The sequence below is a fragment of the Notothenia coriiceps genome, unplaced genomic scaffold (genome assembly GCF_000735185.1).
Source record: "Notothenia coriiceps isolate Sejong01 unplaced genomic scaffold, NC01 NC01_scaffold00037250, whole genome shotgun sequence".
Taxonomy (NCBI): domain Eukaryota; kingdom Metazoa; phylum Chordata; class Actinopteri; order Perciformes; family Nototheniidae; genus Notothenia; species Notothenia coriiceps.
The window spans coordinates 3409031-3415015 of NW_011369951.1; positions in this window are offsets into that span (position 1 = coordinate 3409031).

Genomic DNA, 5985 nt, shown 5'->3' on the forward strand with positions numbered 1-5985 from the left:
AAGTCGTTGTCTGACGACGACGTCGCGGTTGGGACGGTCGGGTCGTCGGTCGTGTTTCGATGAGAGATGTAGACATCGGGGTTTATACCGTCGGTGCCGGTTCTTAGTAGGATGTGATCGAGGGTCGCGTGACGTTGTGTATCAGTTAGACGGTTCAGTCGTAGGGACCAGGTTCGAGGAGGTGTGGTCGTGAAATGTCGGTTGTCTATGGGTGAGTCGTTCTCGTGGTTGACTTGTGAGTCAGGGTATAAGTTGACTGAGTTGTACGACCCGTCCGGGATATAAGTCGGAGTTCAGGTCGTAACGGTTCTTGAGTCGTATGGTATGTGGTTGTTTACTGTGTCGTCGGCTTGTACAGAGGAACAGTAGTGGTTCATGTGTGGAGTTGAGATGTCTTCGTGTCAGTCCTTAGGTACGTCTGTCGTCCAGTCGTTACCTCGGTGCTTCATAGGGTCCAAGTCTGGGGTCGAGTAGATGAAGCAGTCTGTCGTAGCGGTCAACAACGTCCACCGTCGGCGCGTCGTCTCAATGGGACGCGCGCCAGATGGACTACGACGCACAGTGTCGATGTGTGTGGGACGGGAGCCACGCGACGTCCTCTGACGACGTCCAGTCTCGGTCATGGTGCGACGAAAGCAGAGGTCGACGAGGTGACTGTATGCCCTCCTGTTGTCCACTGACATCAATTATTAGTGACACGTCATATTACATCGTGCCACAGTATGACCACGGGTCAAAACTTACAATAAAATCAAAAGGGAGGAGACTGGAGCGAGACAAAAGTAAAAAGTAGTCAAAGTTGGGATAGAAACGTTGCGACGAAAAGGACTTGGTTCCATCTTGCGGAAACAAAACAAACACACAGACGGTGTCACCCTAAGTCATACTCTCCCCTGCATGTTTATAATAATACTTGTAATTAATAGATACCGTGCGACAATAATGAAATGTCTGAATATAACGCCCCGGGCCCAAACTAAACCCACGTCGACTTAACCTTCCGGTCGACACAACCACCTGTCGCGAACTGTGACTTCTTTTTTTTTTTCTCGTCGAGTTGCCCTCGAAGTGGAGTCTGCCGTCGGTTGTCCCCTCTGCTACGCTTTGTCATTACTTTTGTTATCGTCCACTAAATCGGGGACGCAAGGCGTGACGGGAGGGTCCGAACGAGACACCATTTGTGCCGAGTTTATATACGTCGTCTAAGTCTTACATAGGACCGAATCGCCTGTCCTCCCTCTTTACTTTCGATAAGACTAGACAGACCCAGTTAATCCTCCTTTACGTCAAAAGGTTTGTCGTTTTCTATTCTGGCCTTAGAGATAAGTGCATATAACCTGCGGCGTGAGAAGAAAAAAGTAGGGAGAGAACGAAAAGCGAGACAGAAATCTTGTAGAGACGTCGAAAGAAAAAAAAGGGGAAAATATGGGAGGGGGGAACGAGAAGGGGGGGGAGGGGAAAGAAAATCCTATTGTTTAGAAAGGGAACGAACCGCAAGAGGGGTGGGGGTTTTAAATCGTATGGGGTAGAAAGAAAAAGGATGTGTTTCTTGTCGGAAGAACCCTTTTTTTTATGTTTTCCCAGAGCCCCGGTATTTTATTTTTTTAGAAGGGGTCGGGGTTAGGGGGGTCGTGGGGGGGGAGAAAAAGTTTCAACCACCCGGTCGTGGGGGTCCCAAAAAGGGAAGGGGGACGGGGGGAGGTGTTTAGGGAGTTGTGGTGGTTCAGGGGGTTTAAATATCGTAAAAAGGTGCCGGGGGTGGGAATTTGGAAAACCAGTGGGGGTGGTTTGGTTTTGAGGGGTAAGGGGGGGTTTTTGGAAAAAACCGGGGGTATTTTCCTAAAAAAGAATTTGGAAAAAAAAAAACGTATGTGTAGGGTAAGGGTTCCAAATTTAAAAAACATAAGGGGCAAGAAAGGAGAAGGAAAAAACCCTAAAATATTAGCCTAGGTTTTTTATTGTTTTTTTTTGTTTATTTTGGAAAATAACCAAGGCTCCCAAAAAACTAAACACGCTAGTTGTCTAAAAAAAAATTTTATAAAAACTAAGAAAAAAAACCCAAATAAAAAAAAAGAGGACTAAAAAAAAATTTAAAACTCAAAAAGAGACAAAAAAAATGGAAAAAAATAACAGTGAGAAGGTCAAAAAGGAAAGTTGTGGACAATTAAGTGGTGTTAGGTTCCCACCTACTGTTCGACACGGAAATATGGGACACTTCTTAGGCAAGTGAGTTGGGAGTGTTAGAAGGGAAATAGTGACCGGGGGGGAAATGTTGGGGGAAAAAAAGTGGATGAAGAGGAGTGAAAATTAGGGTAAAAGGGAAAAAAAAAAAAAAGAGGACCTTGGTCTTTGAACAAACCGGAGGGAAAAAGACAGAGGGGGGAGAGATAAAGGAATAAAACGTTAAACTTTTAACAACTAATCAAAAAAAAAAATAAAAGTTTTGGTTAGGGGTTTAAAGCAGGGAAAGGTAAGTGGTTTATTGGGGGGGGAGGAGAAAGTTTTTTTACGAGGGGAAACATTCCAAAACCCCCCTTTCGGGGTTTGTTAGGGGTTTTTTGTCGTTTGTTCGGGGTCGTGACAAAAAAGACGAACGGTTCTTCGCAAATCTTAAAAAGAACTTTCGAGGGGTAAGTTTTTTGTTTGGAACGTAAAAAAACAAAAAAATACAAAGCCGTGGTTGGCGGGGGGTGGGGGTAAATTTTTTGTTGGGTGTTGTTTGTGAAACGGGGCCACGGTTCTTTTTGTGTTGTGGGGAGGTTGTTTTTTACCGTTCGCGAGTTTCGGGAGGAAACTAATTGTTCCAATTTTATTACTTTGACGAAACGTCAACCTTTTCCACCGTTTCTTACAAAAAAAATTTGGTTTCTCCCAAAAAAACTTGGACCTGGAACACCTAAAACAAACATTTTAGGACAGTCTTAGAAAAACAAAAACAATTTTAGCGAGTTTTTCTTGACAAAAACTTCCCAGGGTGACAAACCCGACAAAAAGACAAACCCAACCACCGGAAAAACTTTCCCTTCTTTACCTTTTGCAAAAAAATATACACCTTTTTCAAGTCTTAAATTTTTTTTTTTGTTTTTTACCTTGAAGAAAACATTTTTTGTTAACAATTACCTTTCAACATTTGGGAAATATTTCTGTAATTTTAAAAAAAAAAACATTAGTTCTTTACCGTTTTTTTTAGTTTTCTTGCAGGGTTTTAAAAAACTTTAGTTGGAGAAAGATTTACTAAACGGAAAGGTACTTTATTCATTTATTTAATGTTTAAGAACAAAAAAAAAAATTTAAAAATAAACAGAAAAAACAAAATAAGTCGTGTCCGAAGGGGGGGGTTCGTTCCAAGGTCTTAAAGGTTCAAAGGTTTAGTGAACTTTCGTACTAGGAGAAGACCCCGAGTCGGGTGGGGGTTCGTACTATCCGAAGAAAAAGTGAGTCTGGTAAAAAACGTGTTTTACCAAAAATAAAAGTCTTGGTTCCGGTTTTTGTTCAAGGGGGGGGAGGTTTGGACCCGGGGGGTTTCGGAAAAAAACCTTTGTTTGTTGTTGAGGGACCGGGGTCTGACCGGGGGCGTTTCCGGGTCTCAAGTCCAAAAGTTTGTCTTCGGGTTCTTTTAAAAGGAAGCCACGACCCGTTTTTCGGGGAAGGCTGGGAAGTCTTCCCGACCAGGGTTAGACCCCAAGAAAAAAAAAAAAACGGGTCGAAGGGAAGAGACTGAAGACCGTTCTTTTGTTTTTGAAAGGCCAAAAAGAAGAAAAAAAAAAGGTGGCCTCCGACGTCCAGTTTCCCAGGGTTTCGTTTCTCTGGTTGTAACCTCCCATAACGCCTGTTATACTGAAAGTCAAAAAAGGAAGTTTTAAGAAAAAACTTTTACCCAAAAAAATTTATAAAAAGAAAAGGAAGAAGAGGCTGGAAAACGGAAAAAAAAAAACGTTAAAATTTATGGGTCAACGTTTTCGTTGCATTTTTTTTGCTTCTTTTATTTAAATAATTTGAAAAAAAGAAAAAAGGAAGTTTTCTCGGTGGCCAGTTTTTTTTTTTTTATTTTTAAACTTAAATTTTAAAGAATTTTATTTTTACTTGGGACTAAAAAAATACGAAATGAGGAAACAAAAAAAAAAAACTTAGAAAGAAAAACGGGAAAACTGAGAAAGTTTAAATAACAGAAAATATCCTTTAGTTCGGTGTCTTCTTTTTGTGTGGAAACCCTTCCCTTTTTTTGGTTTTCGATCTCCCCCACTGTTCCATTTGGGTTTTCGTAGAAAAGGGGGGTCGGTTTTGAAGGAAAAAAACGTCTAAAATTTTTTTCAGTGGCCTAAAAAAGAATTCTTTTAAATCTTCAATTTTTTACGGAAAAAAAAAAAAAAAAAAAACCCCTCACTTTTCTTGTTCGAAAGAACTTTGGTTTTTAACAAAAAAAAAAAAAAAAAAACGTTTTTTCGTTAAAAGAACGTTATTATCGGCCGAACACCGAAAAAAAAGTCACCCCTTTTAAAATCACCACGACCGAAAAAAAAAAGCTTTTAGTTCCACCCTTTTAACCGTTTCAAAGCTTTAGGGTGACGTTGAAAAAAAAAAAAAATTATATTAACAGTTGAAGACGAAAAAAAAAAGTACCGGTGTTGTTTCTCAAAAAAGAATTTATTCCCTCCGGGAAAAACACCGGGAGGTTTTCACCTATTCAACCCAACGAAACCCTTTGAAGCTTAAAGTTTCCGTTCAAAAACTCAAAGGGGGTTCGTTTTTTTCAGGTTCGTTACAGCAACACAGGGACCGGGTTTTTCTTGTGAAAAGAAGTTTTTGGGGTTTTTTCACGAAAAAGGAACGACCCCCTTAACAAAAAGGTGTCAGGACTTACCAAAAAAACCCAAATCCAGGGCGAAAAAAAAAAAACCCTATTTTCTTTCGCAGGGATTTGTTTTTAACTTGGGGAACATTTAACATTTTTACATTTCAACGTTTTGAGCCAACTTGTTTATTTCGTGTGCGCCCAACAAGGAAAAAATTGGTCAAAAAACAGCCAGGGAAGAAGGGAAAGAGATGAAAAAGTCTTGGGAACTCTTTTAAAATATTCGCGAAAAAAAAAAGAAAACAAAACGGTTACCAAAAAACGTCATTTTCAAGTTGTGGTTTTGTTGAAAAATTTTGGAAAAAAAAAAAACGGAAAACCCAAAAAACCTTGTGTAAAAGTGAAAAAGTTTTAGGAAAAAAATTGTTCTTTCACTTTTCTTTTGGTTTAAATTTTTTTGGAAAAAAATATTTTTTCCAATTTTCCACCCCTCTACCGGACAAAAAAAAACGGGAAAAATCGTTTTTTTTGTTAAGACGCCCTCAAAAGGGCGGGTTAAAGGAGGGGTGTTTTAATTTCTTAAAAAATGAAATTGATGATTGAAAATTGAATATAATCGAAAAATTAATTTCAAAAAAAAAAAAAAAAAAATTGGCTTTTGAAAAAAAAACTTTTTAAGCGGGGGGAAATTTTTTACGAAATTGAAAAGAAAGACTAATTTGTGGAGACTTATCGTTCGGGATAGTTTTGACACTGGGTCGGTAATAATTATCAAAAAAAAAGTCTTTTAACAAATTTAAAACAAAAAGGGAAGTTTTACAGTTCTTTAATCGTGATTTTTTAAGAACCAGGGACGAAAAAAAAAATTCGAAAAGTACAAAAATTTTCAAAAAAAAAATTTCGCAGTGGTTTACCAACCCCTTTATTATTAAGTTTTCTGGGAAAACCGGCTTTAAGGACGTCCCGGAAGGTCTTTCCGTTCTTGATTTTTGGAAAAAAACGTTGATAAAAAAAAAAAAGAAAAACATAGCCAAAAGGGGAAACCTCCATTGTTTTTTAGTAAAAACAATTCGAAAAGGGTTTTTCTTAAAAAAAGAACCCAGAAAATAGCACCGGACTTTTCTAAAACAAAACAAAACTTGTTTTTTGAAAACCCAAAATCAAAAAAAGAAAAAGTAAAAAGAAGTCTTGGT